A 25,911-nucleotide genomic window follows, 5' to 3' on the forward strand; every position below is an offset into this window, starting at 1 on the left:
AGGGCATCAGAGAAAGAGACAGAAGCGGAACCAGTTTGAAGGAAAGTGGAAAGAAGAATAAGTAATTTGGGAATAAGTAGTTTTGAGAAACAGGAGATGAATTGAACAGTGAAACAGTCGGGACCTGGAGCTTTACCATGTTTGAGAGAGTTAAGAGCTTGAAGGAGATCTTTCTGCGTAAGGTCTGATTCTAAAGAGGAAAGGTCCGTAAGAGTGTCGAAAGGAGAGGAAATCTTGGACAAAAAATTGGGAAATGTCTTGTTCAGAAGAAGATGATTCAGACAAATACAATGTTTCATAAAAATGCGAAAACTCCTGTAGGATATCTTCACTTTTGTGTTTTAGTGACCCATCACAACTATAGATAGATTCAATATTGACCTTGTTCTGCTTTACCTTTAGATAGTTGGCCAGCAATTTCCCAGCCTTATTCTGTCCACCATAAAATTTGGCGCTAGATTTTAAGAGGAAATTGGAGGGATTTACGTGGAATCTTTATTAAATTGAATTTTGCTGGCGATAAGATCATGTAAACAATCCTTTAATTTGGAAGTGTAATATAAGTGCTCTAATTTTTTAATTTTAGAAAGGAGGTCATTGGTGGCTTGTTGGGCTTTCTTCCGTTTGCGAGAAACATAGTGAATGATAAAATCTCTAGCTGATGCTTTGTAAGCGTCCCAAACTACAGGGAATGGAACTTCATCCGTGTGATTGAACAAAAAATATTCATGAAAAAAGGATGTGAAAGAAGAAACAAACTGTGCATCGAGAAGGAGAGCATTATTGAAACGCCATTTTTTAATAGAAGTAGGTTTTTGTAATACATCTAAAACAATGGAGACTGGGGCATGATCAGAAATTAAGATGGAGCCAATGTCAGAAGAAATAAGGGTTTGGGTAAGTTGATGAGAGATAAAAAAATAATCCAAGCGTGATTGAGTTTGATGAGGGGGTGAAAAGAAGGAGTATTCTCGCAAAGTGGGATTGCAGAGTCTCCATGCGTCAGTAAGTTTGTATTGTGTAATGAGTTGTGTAAAAGATTTTTGTGACTTATGAGGAATGTATGCACTAACTGAGTGTCTATCCAAAAATGGGTCAAAAACTTCATTGCAGTCACCCACAAGGATGAAATTATCAATGTAGTATTGAGTGAGAAGCGGTGCGAGGGAGGTCCAAAAAGTGGCGTCGCCACTCGTAGGAGCATAAACATTTAAAATAGAAATAGGGACGTTATCTAGAGTGAGATTCACTAGCACCCATCTACCTGAAGTGTCTGCAGAATGCGTTACTACTTTAATTGGAAGAGATTTTCGAAACAAAATCAAGACTCCATTACGCTTACCATCACCTGGGGAAAAATAAACTTCGCCTACCCAACCCCTCTTCAATTTAGCAGATTCATCAGCCGACAAATGTGATTCCTGTATACAAGCTATATCTGTGTTGAGCTTGGTCAGGTGGGATAATACTCTCTGTCTTTTGATTGGTGAATGTAAACCTCTAACATTCCAAGATAATATTTTCAAAGGCGTAACATAATTTTAGAAAAGCATATAAAAAAAAACAGTTGAGGGACAATTCCAATAAGAATGACATGTGAAATCAATAAAAATGCAAGCAGTATCAAACCAACCGCACAGAAAGTAAGAAATCTGAACTAGATATGAGAAACAAGAAAGAAAGGAAGCAAAGCGAAAATGCAACCTCTGTAAGAGAAAGGAAGATTGCAGGGTATAACAAGGAAATGTGGAAGAACAATGAGAGAAGAGAATATGCAAAAGGAGAAAGAAAAGAAAAAGAAGAAAGAGAGCAAGAAGAGAATAGAGAATAATGAAGAAAGAAAACTTACAAACAGTCCAAGACATACGAAGGGTGGAGGGATGGAAGCCCACACGGAATAATGACGTGTCCAGGACCCACAAGGGAAGGCGGAGGGAAATGCATAACGAACATACTCTAACATAGGTATGAGAAGACACGCTACCGAAACCTGTGAAGGAAGAAAAAATGATTAGATATATTGCAAACAATGACAACGCATAGTAACTGCTGCAAACGTTTCAAGAAATAGCAAATGGAATAAAAACCAAAAGAGAAAACATGTGAATACTGCAACCAGAAACAGAGTTAAAGCAAACTAGCTGGAACTAAATGATGAAGTGGTCTCCATTTTGTCAATGTGATGAGAGTACAGGAAGCTCTTCAACTTAATTGGATCCTCATATGTGGTAGTTTTATTATTGAATGTCACTTAAAACAAGCAAGGGTGAAAAGACCATATCTTGCACCCAACGAGCGTAATTGCGGCCGCAATGCTAAAAATTCTTTGCGTCGATCAGCCGTCGGTTTGGCGTAATCCTGAGAAAAGAACAGAGAATTTCCTGACCAAATTATACGATTCATAGCCCTAGCTGCTGATAGAGTCTTTAAGAGGTCAGTATATTCCAAAAAGTACAAGATCACTCCTCTCGGTTTGTGTGGCGGCGAAGAAGAAGTTTGACGCATTGGTGCGCCTAATCTGTGAGCTCTCTGTATATTTAACATGGTGCCTTCAGGTAGCTTAAGGAGCGTTGGAAGAAAGGATTTAAAGAAGGTTGGCGGATCCGAGCCTTCTGTCCCTTCAGGAAGACCATAAATTCTAAGGTTATTCCGCCTATTTCTGTTTTCCAACTGCTCAACTTGTTTGTGAAGTACGGAGACCTGTGAACAAAGAGAGTCTACTTTGGAAGTAGATGAAGATAATGAGCCAAAGTTCTGCTCTAACGTGTTGACTCGTTGATCCATTGCTGACCATTTGTTGGAGAGCATCTGGAGTGTGGATTTGGTTTCTTCCATTAACGGACGTAGAGCTCTAATCTCATCCAGTATTAGATCCATTGTGACAGAAGCAGTCTGTTTAGGTGGAGAGGGAGGATCTTTTTTCAATCTTTTTGTAGAAGCTTTGGAAACAGTAGAAACTGAGGCAATCTGTGAAGGCAATGCACCTTTGGACGATGAAGCAACTGAATCCTCCATGGATAAACAATTATAGCGTGAGCTGAGATGAATCAAAAATGTTCGAAGAGAAGGTGTAGATATCTGTAAAGTTCTAGATGTCCTGCCCATAGACTTGAGAAAAACAATCCAAAGACATAGAACAGCAATGTGCAGGAGAAGAAATGTCATATTAAGAGCAAAAATAATATGAACTCAACACTAGGTCAAACTGCTCTATCACTGCAAGCATAGCAATATTAAAACAATAATAACCAAAAAAAATACTGTAAAGAATTAGCACAACATTATGAAAATGTAGTAAAGAGTAATAAATGCGACCAATATATTTAATGTGAGTAACTTAATAAGTAAACATACATTAAGCTAAAAGTCTTTACAGCAATGAAGTAAAACAGTATAGGAATTCATACATATATCAGCACATAGAAATAGGGTTGCAGGAATGCCCATTCAAAACCTGTTAATACAAGTACATGAAAGTAAAGTCCAAAATCACTTTCCTATATGACATCTATTATGAAACATCCATAGTCCGTGAATCAGGGACAATGAATAGAACATTACTCCTTTTGAGGAAACTCAGCACACAATGAAAATAATCTCCTATCTGTAATTAAATGAGTAAGTCACTGTCACTTTAGAAAGACACAACGCACAGTGAAATAATCTCCTCAGTATGCAGGCTAATGTTGTGGGATGAAATAAAAGTCAAAAGTTACTTCATGCCTTAGCTGTCAAATCCGAACTTCACTGCGCTAGTTTCTTGTCACTAATTCTTCATTGCAGACTTCGAAGAAACACAGCCGAGTTGTGAAAATAAATTCTCTAGCACTGACAACTTTAAATTAAATGCTTCTGTTGAGCTTGTTCAAAGTGTAAGGAGGAGCAGAGAGGGATCGCTGTGTGCTAAAACAAAGTCATGACTCACTTCATTATTGTGCTTTCAAGTGGCAGCCTTTTCACGTACCGATGAAAGAATGTATTTATGTGCAGCTGGATGAAATCCCTGTGCACTGAAAAAAAGGCTAGGTTTCACTTTCCTTCTTAACATCTAGTGCCAGGCAGCAATAGACATTCATCTGCAAGCAGTAAATAAATCATTGCCTCCTTTGCGCAGCTTTGAAGTGATAGTTGCTCTTCTATTTAGTTAGGAATTTTCAGAGGACCAGAAAGGGGCATTGCAAGTCAAAGAGAGGCAATAAATCCTTGCAGAACATACCTTGTTAACTCTCCTCATTGAACACTCATGATGGCAGCAGAGACATACTGTGCAATTAAGGCTCCCTCAGCTGGAGCCACAATGGGTTAACAGCAGTCAATACCTCAGCTGTGAGCGGGAAGCGCTTTTGAAGTGAAAAGCTTGTCAGAAATGAGGCGAGAGACCTTCTATCTGAAAGCGCTCATATTCCGACTTCCTTGCAGTTAAAATGCCATACATTCAGATGCGGTTGGTGCGAGAAAATTCCTCAAAGAGCCCCGACGCCCCAGGCGAGTCACGGGAGTGCCGCCATCTTCCTCGGGCGCTAGCCACGCCCCCATCAGTCATTACTACTAACTCACTCATACTCCTTCAGTCACTCCAAGGTACTCATTTTCACATATTGATACTCTCTCTCAAACTAAGATCCTTTTCTCTGTTATTATCAAACTCACACATGCACCCTTACTCTCTCACTCAATATAAATCTTACAAACCACAATCTCAAACACACACATACATGCACTGAGAAACATTTTTTTTTTTACTTACCTTGCTTCCATTTTTGGCAACTTTGGGGCTCCATGGTTGCAGCATAGCAGGAATATGGTGGATTTTGAAACTTGCAAGTCAGGATTCTCAATGAGGAGCCAAACAGCAGCAAGACCAGGTTTAAAATGGGAAAACCCCAACTCAATATCTCTCCTAGGTTCTTGATAGGAATGGAAGACAGCCCTATAGGAAGCTGGCACAATGCTGGGAATCCAGCCCCTTCTGCTCTCTGTCACTTTTTATTGGCAGGGTTGTACTGGGACAGAAAATAGCCACAATATTAGTTTTGAACGTATACAGAGATGCTGTACAAGTGTTTTGCACTATATAGGAGGCTTCGTGAATTTGATCTCGCTGCAGGCAATGTTGTTTTACTATGAGAGAAATTAACAGTTAAAACTGGCCCAGCAGACCATAAAACAGGCCTACAAACAGACAAACAGTGACCCATACACCGACCTATCAAATAAGGATGTATGACGTTACAATGCATACTTTTACAACGCATACCGTTACAACGAAACTTTTACAACGCAAATACTATTACAACGCATGTATTTACAACGCATGTTTTTACAACGCAGGTACCTTTACAACTCATACCATTACAATGTAAGTATTGGTAAGTATATATTAATTTTTTAATTGTAAATTAATTTAAATTAATATAATTTAATGTAATGTAATGAAATTTAATTTAATTTCATTTAATTAATTTAATTTAAATTTAATTTTACTTTATTTTTACCCTGTACCCCAAAAACCCGAAACTGACCCTGAACCCTAAAAATACCCCTGTACCCCAAAAACCCAAAACTGACCCTGAACCCTAAAAATACCCCTTTACCCAAAAACCTAAAACTGACCCTGAACCCTAAAAATACCCCTTTACCCAAAAACCCAAAACTGACCCTGAACCCTAAAAATACCCCTTTACCCAAAAACCTAAAACTGACCCTGAACCCTAAAAATACCCCTTTACCCAAAAACCTAAAACTGACCCTGAACCCTAAAAATACCCCTTTACCCAAAAACCCAAAACTGACCCTGAACCCTAAAAATACCCCTTTACCCAAAAACCCAAAACTGACCCTGAACCCTAAAAATACCCCTTTACCCAAAAACCCAAAACTGACCCTGAACCCTAAAAATACCCCTTTACCCAAAAACCTAAAACTGACCCTGAACCCTAAAAATACCCCTTTACCCAAAAACCCAAAACTGACCCTGAACCCTAAAAATACCCCTTTAAAAAACCCAAACATATAACATTTTAAATATAATTATATACTTACCAATACTTACGTTGTAATGGTATGCGTTGTAAAGGTACCTGCGTTGTTAAAACATGCGTTGTAAATACATGCGTTGTAATAGTATTTGCGTTGTAAAAGTTTCGTTGTAATGGTACTGCGTTGTAAAAGTTGCGTTCTAAAGGTTGTATACCATCAAATAAGCCTGTCAGGCAAATGCCCGACTGCCCTATACACCAGTCTCACCCGGCTAATTGGCCTCAGGTATGCATTAATGGGTGTCCTGACAGTCAATTTTTTATTAAGTAGTTGTTTCATGACACACAACAGTTACAAGGATCACATTTCCGTGAACAGGCCCCTGGCAGAGGGCCAAATTTATTTTCCAATATCGATTCTGCCTTCTTCTTAAACTATGTGGACCCAAAGTTATTGCCTAGCTCATCCCATAGCCCATTCCTCTCTCACAAAGCATCAAATCTCCCGCCCCCTCCCCAGTTTGGTTAAGCACCTCCCGATATTGCATCCATTGACCCCATATTTTTTTTTAATTTGCTGGGGCATGCCCTGGAGCGGTACACTGTCGGCAGTCACATCATTTTAGCAGACATTTTGTGCTGCCTGAGCCATGTGTAGCATGTCGGCTAAATAAAATGGATGCTGCCTGTAATGGGATCATAATTGACCTATGTCCCTCAGACATGAAATCCAGATAGCTATCTAAAGAGTGCCATCTTTTTAAACAGCACTCTTTACCTGGATCGTACCTCAGCTTCGTGCTCCTCTCATCAGAACTCTGACAGAGTTCATGAAAACACACAAGTCGTAGTTTCAGGTTCACTTAATTAGCAGTTGTGGAATATAACAGTCAGGGGTGCCTTACACAAGGTAGGGCTGTGCCCTGAAGCCCCTCATAAGGGGCCACCACTCACTATGCCCACGAACAGCTCAGTAAATGTACGATTGTCTGGCCAGAAGAACATCCAATGTTTCCCTTATTGGGACCCGAACCTGCATCTGCCAAGTGCACCAGTATCCTGAGGTGAAACACACTATAGTACTCCAGTACCAGGACCCGCGCACAGCATTGCAAACCATCTTACTCCTGACATGCAGAACCACTGCCATTCCATTACAGACAATGCATAAGTACACTGTTATGGACTCATAGCATTGTTTTTCCCCTGAAGAAGAAGGCTGCATTATTTGCACAGTGAGGCTACATTTCCCTAAATTTGCATATGTTCGTGAAAGCCCAGCTTGTTTTTTTGTGATGAAGCCAAATCCAGCCAGAGAAAGTATGGGCTCTCGATGCACACAATTTCAACTCCTTGAAGATTCAGAGGCTCTATACACAGCTTTTTAAAACTTTTTTTTCTGAACTGTTTTGGGCTTGTTAATTTAATTCCTTGTATGTTCATGTAGTTTTATATAAAAGATATCCATACAAAGCAAACACTGCTATTCATCATAAACGGGACGCGTTTATAATTAGCCTTTAGCACACGTTGCAAAGAAGTGCCAGAATAAGGAAGAACGTTCAGTAAAAGTTGCGGGGAAGGAGCGTGGGTGTCCCTTTTTCTTTCAAAACGTCCAGCAAAACTGTTCAGTTTCTGAAATGTTGTTTATCCCCTATTTTTTCCAACACTTGCAGGGTTTAAAAACAAGTCCAAACATATCATAGTTGGATACAAGTGTGAAACCAAATACACCAAAGGTGATGGGAGGATGTTTGCAATAAGTCTTTCCCATGGCAATCACTTGGTTCCAAACCATAGTTCTTTTGCCCATCATGCCACCTTATATTAGACCCAGCCACATAGAAATCCGTCTTGAGTCTGTTCCAAAGGGAACATCCTTGCTCGAACTGCCAAGCCAGGCCCTCTCTCTAAACCAGAACACCAGCAACCCAAGATCGGTTTCACCCTGATTGGGGCTCTTCAGTCAGGTGTAGCTTGGTTTCAGTGGCACAGTGAGCGAGGGACTCATGTCTGGGCATACCCTTGGCCACCAAGGGCATCATATCAAACACAACAAAACCCACATAAGGTGAAGGGAGGATACTTGTAAAAGGTCTAGCCACTGGCAATCACTCGGGTAGTATTTGAACCCATTAATTCTTTGCCCACCATGCCACCTCAGATTAGACCCAGCCACACGCAATTCAGTCTCAGGCCTGCTCCTAGGGGAGCAGTCTATCCCGAACTGCCAAGCCAGGACATTTCTGAACCGGAACACAGACACCCCAAGCCTGGTTTCCTCCTGATTGAGGCTCTTCATTCGGGTGTAGCTTGGTTCCAGTGGCATAGTGAGCAAGGATCCCACATCTAAGCATACCCTTAGCCACTGAGGGCGTCACATCAAGCACACCAAAAAATACAAAAGGTGATGGAAGGATGCTTGCAATAGGTCTAGCCACTTACAATCGATTGGAGTAGTATCTCTGCCTATTGTTCTTTTGTCAATCATGCCACCTCAGATAAGACACAGCCATATGCAAATCTGTTTTGATCCGGCTCCAATGGGAACAGTCCAGCCCGAACTGTCAAGCCAGGTCTTCTCTGAACCGGAACACAAGAAAGTTAATCAATCTAAAGTGTTGGTGCCTTACCTTTGTAAATAGCGCTCTCAACACTATTATTCACTCCTACCACTATTCACAGACACTGCACCGTTTTCTGTAACACCTGCCTCATGACTGCTTATGGACAAACATTTCCAGTAAATAAATATAACTGTATGCACATTTGTGTATACTTGATACAATGTGTGATGCCAAGGAGTCATGGGCTTGTGGCTTCCTCTGAAGGTACTAAAAGAATTGACATCGGCAGATACAGACAGAATTGAATAATGCATGCGATGTGAATCTTTTGATGGAAAACGTGATTGTGCATAATGGCATAGCCAGTGTGTCATGGGTCCTAGTGCAATAACAAAATGGCCCCCTTGCTTCTCTTTGAACTATTTAATGCAGCAATAATCAGGTTTCAGTTGGGCCTTCAACTCTCTGTGCCCCGGTGCAGTGCAACTTCCTTGCTGCGCCGTCAGCAGTCTACCTTTAACGAAACCGGATTGCTCTTTCCCTAAAAGCTCGGGTAAAAAAGATTCTTAACGCAATGCTAAAGCCTTTGAAATTTTTTTATAGTCGATATTTATTAAAGAAATAGGGCGATAGTTTTTACAATGTTGTGGATCTTTACCTGGTTTCGGGATAATGCTAATAAGGGCATCAGAGAAAGAGACAGAAGCGGAACCAGTTTGAAGGAAAGTGGAAAGAAGAATAAGTAATTTGGGAATAAGTAGTTTTGAGAAACAGGAGATGAATTGAACAGTGAAACAGTCGGGACCTGGAGCTTTACCATGTTTGAGAGAGTTAAGAGCTTGAAGGAGATCTTTCTGCGTAAGGTCTGATTCTAAAGAGGAAAGGTCCGTAAGAGTGTCGAAAGGAGAGGAAATCTTGGACAAAAAATTGGGAAATGTCTTGTTCAGAAGAAGATGATTCAGACAAATACAATGTTTCATAAAAATGCGAAAACTCCTGTAGGATATCTTCACTTTTGTGTTTTAGTGACCCATCACAACTATAGATAGATTCAATATTGACCTTGTTCTGCTTTACCTTTAGATAGTTGGCCAGCAATTTCCCAGCCTTATTCTGTCCACCATAAAATTTGGCGCTAGATTTTAAGAGGAAATTGGAGGCATTTACGTGGAATCTTTATTAAATTGAATTTTGCTGGCGATAAGATCATGTAAACAATCCTTTAATTTGGAAGTGTAATATAAGTGCTCTAATTTTTTAATTTTAGAAAGGAGGTCATTGGTGGCTTGTTGGGCTTTCTTCCGTTTGCGAGAAACATAGTGAATGATAAAATCTCTAGCTGATGCTTTGTAAGCGTCCCAAACTACAGGGAATGGAACTTCATCCGTGTGATTGAACAAAAAATATTCATGAAAAAAGGATGTGAAAGAAGAAACAAACTGTGCATCGAGAAGGAGAGCATTATTGAAACGCCATTTTTTAATAGAAGTAGGTTTTTGTAATACATCTAAAACAATGGAGACTGGGGCATGATCAGAAATTAAGATGGAGCCAATGTCAGAAGAAATAAGGGTTTGGGTAAGTTGATGAGAGATAAAAAAATAATCCAAGCGTGATTGAGTTTGATGAGGGGGTGAAAAGAAGGAGTATTCTCGCAAAGTGGGATTGCAGAGTCTCCATGCGTCAGTAAGTTTGTATTGTGTAATGAGTTGTGTAAAAGATTTTTGTGACTTATGAGGAATGTATGCACTAACTGAGTGTCTATCCAAAAATGGGTCAAAAACTTCATTGCAGTCACCCACAAGGATGAAATTATCAATGTAGTATTGAGTGAGAAGCGGTGCGAGGGAGGTCCAAAAAGTGGCGTCGCCACTCGTAGGAGCATAAACATTTAAAATAGAAATAGGGACGTTATCTAGAGTGAGATTCACTAGCACCCATCTACCTGAAGTGTCTGCAGAATGCGTTACTACTTTAATTGGAAGAGATTTTCGAAACAAAATCAAGACTCCATTACGCTTACCATCACCTGGGGAAAAATAAACTTCGCCTACCCAACCCCTCTTCAATTTAGCAGATTCATCAGCCGACAAATGTGATTCCTGTATACAAGCTATATCTGTGTTGAGCTTGGTCAGGTGGGATAATACTCTCTGTCTTTTGATTGGTGAATGTAAACCTCTAACATTCCAAGATAATATTTTCAAAGGCGTAACATAATTTTAGAAAAGCATATAAAAAAAAACAGTTGAGGGACAATTCCAATAAGAATGACATGTGAAATCAATAAAAATGCAAGCAGTATCAAACCAACCGCACAGAAAGTAAGAAATCTGAACTAGATATGAGAAACAAGAAAGAAAGGAAGCAAAGCGAAAATGCAACCTCTGTAAGAGAAAGGAAGATTGCAGGGTATAACAAGGAAATGTGGAAGAACAATGAGAGAAGAGAATATGCAAAAGGAGAAAGAAAAGAAAAAGAAGAAAGAGAGCAAGAAGAGAATAGAGAATAATGAAGAAAGAAAACTTACAAACAGTCCAAGACATACGAAGGGTGGAGGGATGGAAGCCCACACGGAATAATGACGTGTCCAGGACCCACAAGGGAAGGCGGAGGGAAATGCATAACGAACATACTCTAACATAGGTATGAGAAGACACGCTACCGAAACCTGTGAAGGAAGAAAAAATGATTAGATATATTGCAAACAATGACAACGCATAGTAACTGCTGCAAACGTTTCAAGAAATAGCAAATGGAATAAAAACCAAAAGAGAAAACATGTGAATACTGCAACCAGAAACAGAGTTAAAGCAAACTAGCTGGAACTAAATGATGAAGTGGTCTCCATTTTGTCAATGTGATGAGAGTACAGGAAGCTCTTCAACTTAATTGGATCCTCATATGTGGTAGTTTTATTATTGAATGTCACTTAAAACAAGCAAGGGTGAAAAGACCATATCTTGCACCCAACGAGCGTAATTGCGGCCGCAATGCTAAAAATTCTTTGCGTCGATCAGCCGTCGGTTTGGCGTAATCCTGAGAAAAGAACAGAGAATTTCCTGACCAAATTATACGATTCATAGCCCTAGCTGCTGATAGAGTCTTTAAGAGGTCAGTATATTCCAAAAAGTACAAGATCACTCCTCTCGGTTTGTGTGGCGGCGAAGAAGAAGTTTGACGCATTGGTGCGCCTAATCTGTGAGCTCTCTGTATATTTAACATGGTGCCTTCAGGTAGCTTAAGGAGCGTTGGAAGAAAGGATTTAAAGAAGGTTGGCGGATCCGAGCCTTCTGTCCCTTCAGGAAGACCATAAATTCTAAGGTTATTCCGCCTATTTCTGTTTTCCAACTGCTCAACTTGTTTGTGAAGTACGGAGACCTGTGAACAAAGAGAGTCTACTTTGGAAGTAGATGAAGATAATGAGCCAAAGTTCTGCTCTAACGTGTTGACTCGTTGATCCATTGCTGACCATTTGTTGGAGAGCATCTGGAGTGTGGATTTGGTTTCTTCCATTAACGGACGTAGAGCTCTAATCTCATCCAGTATTAGATCCATTGTGACAGAAGCAGTCTGTTTAGGTGGAGAGGGAGGATCTTTTTTCAATCTTTTTGTAGAAGCTTTGGAAACAGTAGAAACTGAGGCAATCTGTGAAGGCAATGCACCTTTGGACGATGAAGCAACTGAATCCTCCATGGATAAACAATTATAGCGTGAGCTGAGATGAATCAAAAATGTTCGAGGAGAAGGTGTAGATATCTGTAAAGTTCTAGATGTCCTGCCCATAGACTTGAGAAAAACAATCCAAAGACATAGAACAGCAATGTGCAGGAGAAGAAATGTCATATTAAGAGCAAAAATAATATGAACTCAACACTAGGTCAAACTGCTCTATCACTGCAAGCATAGCAATATTAAAACAATAATAACCAAAAAAAATACTGTAAAGAATTAGCACAACATTATGAAAATGTAGTAAAGAGTAATAAATGCGACCAATATATTTAATGTGAGTAACTTAATAAGTAAACATACATTAAGCTAAAAGTCTTTACAGCAATGAAGTAAAACAGTATAGGAATTCATACATATATCAGCACATAGAAATAGGGTTGCAGGAATGCCCATTCAAAACCTGTTAATACAAGTACATGAAAGTAAAGTCCAAAATCACTTTCCTATATGACATCTATTATGAAACATCCATAGTCCGTGAATCAGGGACAATGAATAGAACATTACTCCTTTTGAGGAAACTCAGCACACAATGAAAATAATCTCCTATCTGTAATTAAATGAGTAAGTCACTGTCACTTTAGAAAGACACAACGCACAGTGAAATAATCTCCTCAGTATGCAGGCTAATGTTGTGGGATGAAATAAAAGTCAAAAGTTACTTCATGCCTTAGCTGTCAAATCCGAACTTCACTGCGCTAGTTTCTTGTCACTAATTCTTCATTGCAGACTTCGAAGAAACACAGCCGAGTTGTGAAAATAAATTCTCTAGCACTGACAACTTTAAATTAAATGCTTCTGTTGAGCTTGTTCAAAGTGTAAGGAGGAGCAGAGAGGGATCGCTGTGTGCTAAAACAAAGTCATGACTCACTTCATTATTGTGCTTTCAAGTGGCAGCCTTTTCACGTACCGATGAAAGAATGTATTTATGTGCAGCTGGATGAAATCCCTGTGCACTGAAAAAAAGGCTAGGTTTCACTTTCCTTCTTAACATCTAGTGCCAGGCAGCAATAGACATTCATCTGCAAGCAGTAAATAAATCATTGCCTCCTTTGCGCAGCTTTGAAGTGATAGTTGCTCTTCTATTTAGTTAGGAATTTTCAGAGGACCAGAAAGGGGCATTGCAAGTCAAAGAGAGGCAATAAATCCTTGCAGAACATACCTTGTTAACTCTCCTCATTGAACACTCATGATGGCAGCAGAGACATACTGTGCAATTAAGGCTCCCTCAGCTGGAGCCACAATGGGTTAACAGCAGTCAATACCTCAGCTGTGAGCGGGAAGCGCTTTTGAAGTGAAAAGCTTGTCAGAAATGAGGCGAGAGACCTTCTATCTGAAAGCGCTCATATTCCGACTTCCTTGCAGTTAAAATGCCATACATTCAGATGCGGTTGGTGCGAGAAAATTCCTCAAAGAGCCCCGACGCCCCAGGCGAGTCACGGGAGTGCCGCCATCTTCCTCGGGCGCTAGCCACGCCCCCATCAGTCATTACTACTAACTCACTCATACTCCTTCAGTCACTCCAAGGTACTCATTTTCACATATTGATACTCTCTCTCAAACTAAGATCCTTTTCTCTGTTATTATCAAACTCACACATGCACCCTTACTCTCTCACTCAATATAAATCTTACAAACCACAATCTCAAACACACACATACATGCACTGAGAAACATTTTTTTTTTACTTACCTTGCTTCCATTTTTGGCAACTTTGGGGCTCCATGGTTGCAGCATAGCAGGAATATGGTGGATTTTGAAACTTGCAAGTCAGGATTCTCAATGAGGAGCCAAACAGCAGCAAGACCAGGTTTAAAATGGGAAAACCCCAACTCAATATCTCTCCTAGGTTCTTGATAGGAATGGAAGACAGCCCTATAGGAAGCTGGCACAATGCTGGGAATCCAGCCCCTTCTGCTCTCTGTCACTTTTTATTGGCAGGGTTGTACTGGGACAGAAAATAGCCACAATATTAGTTTTGAACGTATACAGAGATGCTGTACAAGTGTTTTGCACTATATAGGAGGCTTCGTGAATTTGATCTCGCTGCAGGCAATGTTGTTTTACTATGAGAGAAATTAACAGTTAAAACTGGCCCAGCAGACCATAAAACAGGCCTACAAACAGACAAACAGTGACCCATACACCGACCTATCAAATAAGGATGTATGACGTTACAATGCATACTTTTACAACGCATACCGTTACAACGAAACTTTTACAACGCAAATACTATTACAACGCATGTATTTACAACGCATGTTTTTACAACGCAGGTACCTTTACAACTCATACCATTACAATGTAAGTATTGGTAAGTATATATTAATTTTTTAATTGTAAATTAATTTAAATTAATATAATTTAATGTAATGTAATGAAATTTAATTTAATTTCATTTAATTAATTTAATTTAAATTTAATTTTACTTTATTTTTACCCTGTACCCCAAAAACCCGAAACTGACCCTGAACCCTAAAAATACCCCTGTACCCCAAAAACCCAAAACTGACCCTGAACCCTAAAAATACCCCTTTACCCAAAAACCTAAAACTGACCCTGAACCCTAAAAATACCCCTTTACCCAAAAACCCAAAACTGACCCTGAACCCTAAAAATACCCCTTTACCCAAAAACCTAAAACTGACCCTGAACCCTAAAAATACCCCTTTACCCAAAAACCTAAAACTGACCCTGAACCCTAAAAATACCCCTTTACCCAAAAACCCAAAACTGACCCTGAACCCTAAAAATACCCCTTTACCCAAAAACCCAAAACTGACCCTGAACCCTAAAAATACCCCTTTACCCAAAAACCCAAAACTGACCCTGAACCCTAAAAATACCCCTTTACCCAAAAACCTAAAACTGACCCTGAACCCTAAAAATACCCCTTTACCCAAAAACCCAAAACTGACCCTGAACCCTAAAAATACCCCTTTAAAAAACCCAAACATATAACATTTTAAATATAATTATATACTTACCAATACTTACGTTGTAATGGTATGCGTTGTAAAGGTACCTGCGTTGTTAAAACATGCGTTGTAAATACATGCGTTGTAATAGTATTTGCGTTGTAAAAGTTTCGTTGTAATGGTACTGCGTTGTAAAAGTTGCGTTCTAAAGGTTGTATACCATCAAATAAGCCTGTCAGGCAAATGCCTGACTGCCCTATACACCAGTCTCACCCGGCTAATTGGCCTCAGGTATGCATTAATGGGTGTCCTGACAGTCAATTTTTTATTAAGTAGTTGTTTCATGACACACAACAGTTACAAGGATCACATTTCCGTGAACAGGCCCCTGGCAGAGGGCCAAATTTATTTTCCAATATCGATTCTGCCTTCTTCTTAAACTATGTGGACCCAAAGTTATTGCCTAGCTCATCCCATAGCCCATTCCTCTCTCACAAAGCATCAAATCTCCCGCCCCCTCCCCAGTTTGGTTAAGCACCTCCCGATATTGCATCCATTGACCCCATATTTTTTTTTAATTTGCTGGGGCATGCCCTGGAGCGGTACACTGTCGGCAGTCACATCATTTTAGCAGACATTTTGTGCTGCCTGAGCCATGTGTAGCATGTCGGCTAAATAAAATGGATGCTGCCTGTAATGGGATCATAATTGACCTATGTCCCTCAGACATGAAATCCAGATAGCTATCTAAAGAGTGCCATCTTTTTAAACAGCACTCTTTACCTGGATCGTACCTCAGCTTCGTGCTCCTCTCATCAGAACTCTGACAGAGTTCATGAAAACACACAAGTCGTAGTTTCAGGTTCACTTAATTAGCAGTTGTGGAATATAACAGTCAGGGGTGCCTTACACAAGGTAGGGCTGTGCCCTGAAGCCCCTCATAAGGGGCCACCACTCACTATGCCCACGAACAGCTCAGTAAATGTACGATTGTCTGGCCAGAAGAACATCCAATGTTTCCCTTATTGGGACCCGAACCTGCATCTGCCAAGTGCACCAGTATCCTGAGGTGAAACACACTATAGTACTCCAGTACCAGGACCCGCGCACAGCATTGCAAACCATCTTACTCCTGACATGCAGAACCACTGCCATTCCATTACAGACAATGCATAAGTACACTGTTATGGACTCATAGCATTGTTTTTCCCCTGAAGAAGAAGGCTGCATTATTTGCACAGTGAGGCTACATTTCCCTAAATTTGCATATGTTCGTGAAAGCCCAGCTTGTTTTTTTGTGATGAAGCCAAATCCAGCCAGAGAAAGTATGGGCTCTCGATGCACACAATTTCAACTCCTTGAAGATTCAGAGGCTCTATACACAGCTTTTTAAAACTTTTTTTTCTGAACTGTTTTGGGCTTGTTAATTTAATTCCTTGTATGTTCATGTAGTTTTATATAAAAGATATCCATACAAAGCAAACACTGCTATTCATCATAAACGGGACGCGTTTATAATTAGCCTTTAGCACACGTTGCAAAGAAGTGCCAGAATAAGGAAGAACGTTCAGTAAAAGTTGCGGGGAAGGAGCGTGGGTGTCCCTTTTTCTTTCAAAACGTCCAGCAAAACTGTTCAGTTTCTGAAATGTTGTTTATCCCCTATTTTTTCCAACACTTGCAGGGTTTAAAAACAAGTCCAAACATATCATAGTTGGATACAAGTGTGAAACCAAATACACCAAAGGTGATGGGAGGATGTTTGCAATAAGTCTTTCCCATGGCAATCACTTGGTTCCAAACCATAGTTCTTTTGCCCATCATGCCACCTTATATTAGACCCAGCCACATAGAAATCCGTCTTGAGTCTGTTCCAAAGGGAACATCCTTGCTCGAACTGCCAAGCCAGGCCCTCTCTCTAAACCAGAACACCAGCAACCCAAGATCGGTTTCACCCTGATTGGGGCTCTTCAGTCAGGTGTAGCTTGGTTTCAGTGGCACAGTGAGCGAGGGACTCATGTCTGGGCATACCCTTGGCCACCAAGGGCATCATATCAAACACAACAAAACCCACATAAGGTGAAGGGAGGATACTTGTAAAAGGTCTAGCCACTGGCAATCACTCGGGTAGTATTTGAACCCATTAATTCTTTGCCCACCATGCCACCTCAGATTAGACCCAGCCACACGCAATTCAGTCTCAGGCCTGCTCCTAGGGGAGCAGTCTATCCCGAACTGCCAAGCCAGGACATTTCTGAACCGGAACACAGACACCCCAAGCCTGGTTTCCTCCTGATTGAGGCTCTTCATTCGGGTGTAGCTTGGTTCCAGTGGCATAGTGAGCAAGGATCCCACATCTAAGCATACCCTTAGCCACTGAGGGCGTCACATCAAGCACACCAAAAAATACAAAAGGTGATGGAAGGATGCTTGCAATAGGTCTAGCCACTTACAATCGATTGGAGTAGTATCTCTGCCTATTGTTCTTTTGTCAATCATGCCACCTCAGATAAGACACAGCCATATGCAAATCTGTTTTGATCCGGCTCCAATGGGAACAGTCCAGCCCGAACTGTCAAGCCAGGTCTTCTCTGAACCGGAACACAAGAAAGTTAATCAATCTAAAGTGTTGGTGCCTTACCTTTGTAAATAGCGCTCTCAACACTATTATTCACTCCTACCACTATTCACAGACACTGCACCGTTTTCTGTAACACCTGCCTCATGACTGCTTATGGACAAACATTTCCAGTAAATAAATATAACTGTATGCACATTTGTGTATACTTGATACAATGTGTGATGCCAAGGAGTCATGGGCTTGTGGCTTCCTCTGAAGGTACTAAAAGAATTGACATCGGCAGATACAGACAGAATTGAATAATGCATGCGATGTGAATCTTTTGATGGAAAACGTGATTGTGCATAATGGCATAGCCAGTGTGTCATGGGTCCTAGTGCAATAACAAAATGGCCCCCTTGCTTCTCTTTGAACTATTTAATGCAGCAATAATCAGGTTTCAGTTGGGCCTTCAACTCTCTGTGCCCCGGTGCAGTGCAACTTCCTTGCTGCGCCGTCAGCAGTCTACCTTTAACGAAACCGGATTGCTCTTTCCCTAAAAGCTCGGGTAAAAAAGATTCTTAACGCAATGCTAAAGCCTTTGAAATTTTTTTATAGTCGATATTTATTAAAGAAATAGGGCGATAGTTTTTACAATGTTGTGGATCTTTACCTGGTTTCGGGATAATGCTAATAAGGGCATCAGAGAAAGAGACAGAAGCGGAACCAGTTTGAAGGAAAGTGGAAAGAAGAATAAGTAATTTGGGAATAAGTAGTTTTGAGAAACAGGAGATGAATTGAACAGTGAAACAGTCGGGACCTGGAGCTTTACCATGTTTGAGAGAGTTAAGAGCTTGAAGGAGATCTTTCTGCGTAAGGTCTGATTCTAAAGAGGAAAGGTCCGTAAGAGTGTCGAAAGGAGAGGAAATCTTGGACAAAAAATTGGGAAATGTCTTGTTCAGAAGAAGATGATTCAGACAAATACAATGTTTCATAAAAATGCGAAAACTCCTGTAGGATATCTTCACTTTTGTGTTTTAGTGACCCATCACAACTATAGATAGATTCAATATTGACCTTGTTCTGCTTTACCTTTAGATAGTTGGCCAGCAATTTCCCAGCCTTATTCTGTCCACCATAAAATTTGGCGCTAGATTTTAAGAGGAAATTGGAGGCATTTACGTGGAATCTTTATTAAATTGAATTTTGCTGGCGATAAGATCATGTAAACAATCCTTTAATTTGGAAGTGTAATATAAGTGCTCTAATTTTTTAATTTTAGAAAGGAGGTCATTGGTGGCTTGTTGGGCTTTCTTCCGTTTGCGAGAAACATAGTGAATGATAAAATCTCTAGCTGATGCTTTGTAAGCGTCCCAAACTACAGGGAATGGAACTTCATCCGTGTGATTGAACAAAAAATATTCATGAAAAAAGGATGTGAAAGAAGAAACAAACTGTGCATCGAGAAGGAGAGCATTATTGAAACGCCATTTTTTAATAGAAGTAGGTTTTTGTAATACATCTAAAACAATGGAGACTGGGGCATGATCAGAAATTAAGATGGAGCCAATGTCAGAAGAAATAAGGGTTTGGGTAAGTTGATGAGAGATAAAAAAATAATCCAAGCGTGATTGAGTTTGATGAGGGGGTGAAAAGAAGGAGTATTCTCGCAAAGTGGGATTGCAGAGTCTCCATGCGTCAGTAAGTTTGTATTGTGTAATGAGTTGTGTAAAAGATTTTTGTGACTTATGAGGAATGTATGCACTAACTGAGTGTCTATCCAAAAATGGGTCAAAAACTTCATTGCAGTCACCCACAAGGATGAAATTATCAATGTAGTATTGAGTGAGAAGCGGTGCGAGGGAGGTCCAAAAAGTGGCGTCGCCACTCGTAGGAGCATAAACATTTAAAATAGAAATAGGGACGTTATCTAGAGTGAGATTCACTAGCACCCATCTACCTGAAGTGTCTGCAGAATGCGTTACTACTTTAATTGGAAGAGATTTTCGAAACAAAATCAAGACTCCATTACGCTTACCATCACCTGGGGAAAAATAAACTTCGCCTACCCAACCCCTCTTCAATTTAGCAGATTCATCAGCCGACAAATGTGATTCCTGTATACAAGCTATATCTGTGTTGAGCTTGGTCAGGTGGGATAATACTCTCTGTCTTTTGATTGGTGAATGTAAACCTCTAACATTCCAAGATAATATTTTCAAAGGCGTAACATAATTTTAGAAAAGCATATAAAAAAAAACAGTTGAGGGACAATTCCAATAAGAATGACATGTGAAATCAATAAAAATGCAAGCAGTATCAAACCAACCGCACAGAAAGTAAGAAATCTGAACTAGATATGAGAAACAAGAAAGAAAGGAAGCAAAGCGAAAATGCAACCTCTGTAAGAGAAAGGAAGATTGCAGGGTATAACAAGGAAATGTGGAAGAACAATGAGAGAAGAGAATATGCAAAAGGAGAAAGAAAAGAAAAAGAAGAAAGAGAGCAAGAAGAGAATAGAGAATAATGAAGAAAGAAAACTTACAAACAGTCCAAGACATACGAAGGGTGGAGGGATGGAAGCCCACACGGAATAATGACGTGTCCAGGACCCACAAGGGAAGGCGGAGGGAAATGCATAACGAACATACTCTAACATAGGTATGAGAAGACACGCTACCGAAACCTGTGAAGGAAGAAAAAATGATTAGATATATTGCAAACAATGACAACGCATAGTAACTGCTGCAAACGTTTCAAGAAATAGCAAATGGAATAAAAACCAAAAGAGAAAACATGTGAATACTGCAACCAGAAACAGAGTTAAAGCAAACTAGCTGGAACTAAATGATGAAGTGGTCTCCATTTTGTCAATGTGATGAGAGTACAGGAAGCTCTTCAACTTAATTGGATCCTCATATGTGGTAGTTTTATTATTGAATGTCACTTAAAACAAGCAAGGGTGAAAAGACCATATCTTGCACCCAACGAGCGTAATTGCGGCCGCAATGCTAAAAATTCTTTGCGTCGATCAGCCGTCGGTTTGGCGTAATCCTGAGAAAAGAACAGAGAATTTCCTGACCAAATTATACGATTCATAGCCCTAGCTGCTGATAGAGTCTTTAAGAGGTCAGTATATTCCAAAAAGTACAAGATCACTCCTCTCGGTTTGTGTGGCGGCGAAGAAGAAGTTTGATGCATTGGTGCGCCTAATCTGTGAGCTCTCTGTATATTTAACATGGTGCCTTCAGGTAGCTTAAGGAGCGTTGGAAGAAAGGATTTAAAGAAGGTTGGCGGATCCGAGCCTTCTGTCCCTTCAGGAAGACCATAAATTCTAAGGTTATTCCGCCTATTTCTGTTTTCCAACTGCTCAACTTGTTTGTGAAGTACGGAGACCTGTGAACAAAGAGAGTCTACTTTGGAAGTAGATGAAGATAATGAGCCAAAGTTCTGCTCTAACGTGTTGACTCGTTGATCCATTGCTGACCATTTGTTGGAGAGCATCTGGAGTGTGGATTTGGTTTCTTCCATTAACGGACGTAGAGCTCTAATCTCATCCAGTATTAGATCCATTGTGACAGAAGCAGTCTGTTTAGGTGGAGAGGGAGGATCTTTTTTCAATCTTTTTGTAGAAGCTTTGGAAACAGTAGAAACTGAGGCAATCTGTGAAGGCAATGCACCTTTGGACGATGAAGCAACTGAATCCTCCATGGATAAACAATTATAGCGTGAGCTGAGATGAATCAAAAATGTTCGAGGAGAAGGTGTAGATATCTGTAAAGTTCTAGATGTCCTGCCCATAGACTTGAGAAAAACAATCCAAAGACATAGAACAGCAATGTGCAGGAGAAGAAATGTCATATTAAGAGCAAAAATAATATGAACTCAACACTAGGTCAAACTGCTCTATCACTGCAAGCATAGCAATATTAAAACAATAATAACCAAAAAAAATACTGTAAAGAATTAGCACAACATTATGAAAATGTAGTAAAGAGTAATAAATGCGACCAATATATTTAATGTGAGTAACTTAATAAGTAAACATACATTAAGCTAAAAGTCTTTACAGCAATGAAGTAAAACAGTATAGGAATTCATACATATATCAGCACATAGAAATAGGGTTGCAGGAATGCCCATTCAAAACCTGTTAATACAAGTACATGAAAGTAAAGTCCAAAATCACTTTCCTATATGACATCTATTATGAAACATCCATAGTCCGTGAATCAGGGACAATGAATAGAACATTACTCCTTTTGAGGAAACTCAGCACACAATGAAAATAATCTCCTATCTGTAATTAAATGAGTAAGTCACTGTCACTTTAGAAAGACACAACGCACAGTGAAATAATCTCCTCAGTATGCAGGCTAATGTTGTGGGATGAAATAAAAGTCAAAAGTTACTTCATGCCTTAGCTGTCAAATCCGAACTTCACTGCGCTAGTTTCTTGTCACTAATTCTTCATTGCAGACTTCGAAGAAACACAGCCGAGTTGTGAAAATAAATTCTCTAGCACTGACAACTTTAAATTAAATGCTTCTGTTGAGCTTGTTCAAAGTGTAAGGAGGAGCAGAGAGGGATCGCTGTGTGCTAAAACAAAGTCATGACTCACTTCATTATTGTGCTTTCAAGTGGCAGCCTTTTCACGTACCGATGAAAGAATGTATTTATGTGCAGCTGGATGAAATCCCTGTGCACTGAAAAAAAGGCTAGGTTTCACTTTCCTTCTTAACATCTAGTGCCAGGCAGCAATAGACATTCATCTGCAAGCAGTAAATAAATCATTGCCTCCTTTGCGCAGCTTTGAAGTGATAGTTGCTCTTCTATTTAGTTAGGAATTTTCAGAGGACCAGAAAGGGGCATTGCAAGTCAAAGAGAGGCAATAAATCCTTGCAGAACATACCTTGTTAACTCTCCTCATTGAACACTCATGATGGCAGCAGAGACATACTGTGCAATTAAGGCTCCCTCAGCTGGAGCCACAATGGGTTAACAGCAGTCAATACCTCAGCTGTGAGCGGGAAGCGCTTTTGAAGTGAAAAGCTTGTCAGAAATGAGGCGAGAGACCTTCTATCTGAAAGCGCTCATATTCCGACTTCCTTGCAGTTAAAATGCCATACATTCAGATGCGGTTGGTGCGAGAAAATTCCTCAAAGAGCCCCGACGCCCCAGGCGAGTCACGGGAGTGCCGCCATCTTCCTCGGGCGCTAGCCACGCCCCCATCAGTCATTACTACTAACTCACTCATACTCCTTCAGTCACTCCAAGGTACTCATTTTCACATATTGATACTCTCTCTCAAACTAAGATCCTTTTCTCTGTTATTATCAAACTCACACATGCACCCTTACTCTCTCACTCAATATAAATCTTACAAACCACAATCTCAAACACACACATACATGCACTGAGAAACATTTTTTTTTTACTTACCTTGCTTCCATTTTTGGCAACTTTGGGGCTCCATGGTTGCAGCATAGCAGGAATATGGTGGATTTTGAAACTTGCAAGTCAGGATTCTCAATGAGGAGCCAAACAGCAGCAAGACCAGGTTTAAAATGGGAAAACCCCAACTCAATATCTCTCCTAGGTTCTTGATAGGAATGGAAGACAGCCCTATAGGAAGCTGGCACAATGCTGGGAATCCAGCCCCTTCTGCTCTCTGTCACTTTTTATTGGCAGGGTTGTACTGGGACAGAAAATAGCCACAATATTAGTTTTGAACGTATACAGAGATGCTGTACAAGTGTTTTGCACTATATAGGAGGCTTCGTGAATTTGATCTCGCTGCAGGCAATGTTGTTTTACTATGAGAGAAATTAACAGTTAAAACTGGCCCAGCAGACCATAAAACAGGCCTACAAACAGACAAACAGTGACCCATACACCGACCTATCAAATAAGGATGTATGACGTTACAATGCATACTTTTACAACGCATACCGTTACAACGAAACTTTTACAACGCAAATACTATTACAACGCATGTATTTACAACGCATGTTTTTACAACGCAGGTACCTTTACAACTCATACCATTACAATGTAAGTATTGGTAAGTATATATTAATTTTTTAATTGTAAATTAATTTAAATTAATATAATTTAATGTAATGTAATGAAATTTAATTTAATTTCATTTAATTAATTTAATTTAAATTTAATTTTACTTTATTTTTACCCTGTACCCCAAAAACCCGAAACTGACCCTGAACCCTAAAAATACCCCTGTACCCCAAAAACCCAAAACTGACCCTGAACCCTAAAAATACCCCTTTACCCAAAAACCTAAAACTGACCCTGAACCCTAAAAATACCCCTTTACCCAAAAACCCAAAACTGACCCTGAACCCTAAAAATACCCCTTTACCCAAAAACCTAAAACTGACCCTGAACCCTAAAAATACCCCTTTACCCAAAAACCTAAAACTGACCCTGAACCCTAAAAATACCCCTTTACCCAAAAACCCAAAACTGACCCTGAACCCTAAAAATACCCCTTCACCCAAAAACCCAAAACTGACCCTGAACCCTAAAAATACCCCTTTACCCAAAAACCCAAAACTGACCCTGAACCCTAAAAATACCCCTTTACCCAAAAACCTAAAACTGACCCTGAACCCTAAAAATACCCCTTTACCCAAAAACCCAAAACTGACCCTGAACCCTAAAAATACCCCTTTAAAAAACGCAAACATATAACATTTTAAATATAATTATATACTTACCAATACTTACGTTGTAATGGTATGCGTTGTAAAGGTACCTGCGTTGTTAAAACATGCGTTGTAAATACATGCGTTGTAATAGTATTTGCGTTGTAAAAGTTTCGTTGTAATGGTACTGCGTTGTAAAAGTTGCGTTCTAAAGGTTGTATACCATCAAATAAGCCTGTCAGGCAAATGCCTGACTGCCCTATACACCAGTCTCACCCGGCTAATTGGCCTCAGGTATGCATTAATGGGTGTCCTGACAGTCAATTTTTTATTAAGTAGTTGTTTCATGACACACAACAGTTACAAGGATCACATTTCCGTGAACAGGCCCCTGGCAGAGGGCCAAATTTATTTTCCAATATCGATTCTGCCTTCTTCTTAAACTATGTGGACCCAAAGTTATTGCCTAGCTCATCCCATAGCCCATTCCTCTCTCACAATGCATCAAATCTCCCGCCCCCTCCCCAGTTTGGTTAAGCACCTCCCGATATTGCATCCATTGACCCCATATTTTTTTTTAATTTGCTGGGGCATGCCCTGGAGCGGTACACTGTCGGCAGTCACATCATTTTAGCAGACATTTTGTGCTGCCTGAGCCATGTGTAGCATGTCGGCTAAATAAAATGGATGCTGCCTGTAATGGGATCATAATTGACCTATGTCCCTCAGACATGAAATCCAGATAGCTATCTAAAGAGTGCCATCTTTTTAAACAGCACTCTTTACCTGGATCGTACCTCAGCTTCGTGCTCCTCTCATCAGAACTCTGACAGAGTTCATGAAAACACACAAGTCGTAGTTTCAGGTTCACTTAATTAGCAGTTGTGGAATATAACAGTCAGGGGTGCCTTACACAAGGTAGGGCTGTGCCCTGAAGCCCCTCATAAGGGGCCACCACTCACTATGCCCACGAACAGCTCAGTAAATGTACGATTGTCTGGCCAGAAGAACATCCAATGTTTCCCTTATTGGGACCCGAACCTGCATCTGCCAAGTGCACCAGTATCCTGAGGTGAAACACACTATAGTACTCCAGTACCAGGACCCGCGCACAGCATTGCAAACCATCTTACTCCTGACATGCAGAACCACTGCCATTCCATTACAGACAATGCACAAGTACACTGTTATGGACTCATAGCATTGTTTTTCCCCTGAAGAAGAAGGCTGCATTATTTGCACAGTGAGGCTACATTTCCCTAAATTTGCATATGTTCGTGAAAGCCCAGCTTGTTTTTTTGTGATGAAGCCAAATCCAGCCAGAGAAAGTATGGGCTCTCGATGCACGCAATTTCAACTCCTTGAAGATTCAGAGGCTCTATACACAGCTTTTTAAAACTTTTTTTTCTGAACTGTTTTGGGCTTGTTAATTTAATTCCTTGTATGTTCATGTAGTTTTATATAAAAGATATCCATACAAAGCAAACACTG

Source organism: Lissotriton helveticus, chromosome 7, assembly GCF_964261635.1.
Source record: "Lissotriton helveticus chromosome 7, aLisHel1.1, whole genome shotgun sequence".
Lineage (NCBI taxonomy): Eukaryota > Metazoa > Chordata > Amphibia > Caudata > Salamandridae > Lissotriton > Lissotriton helveticus.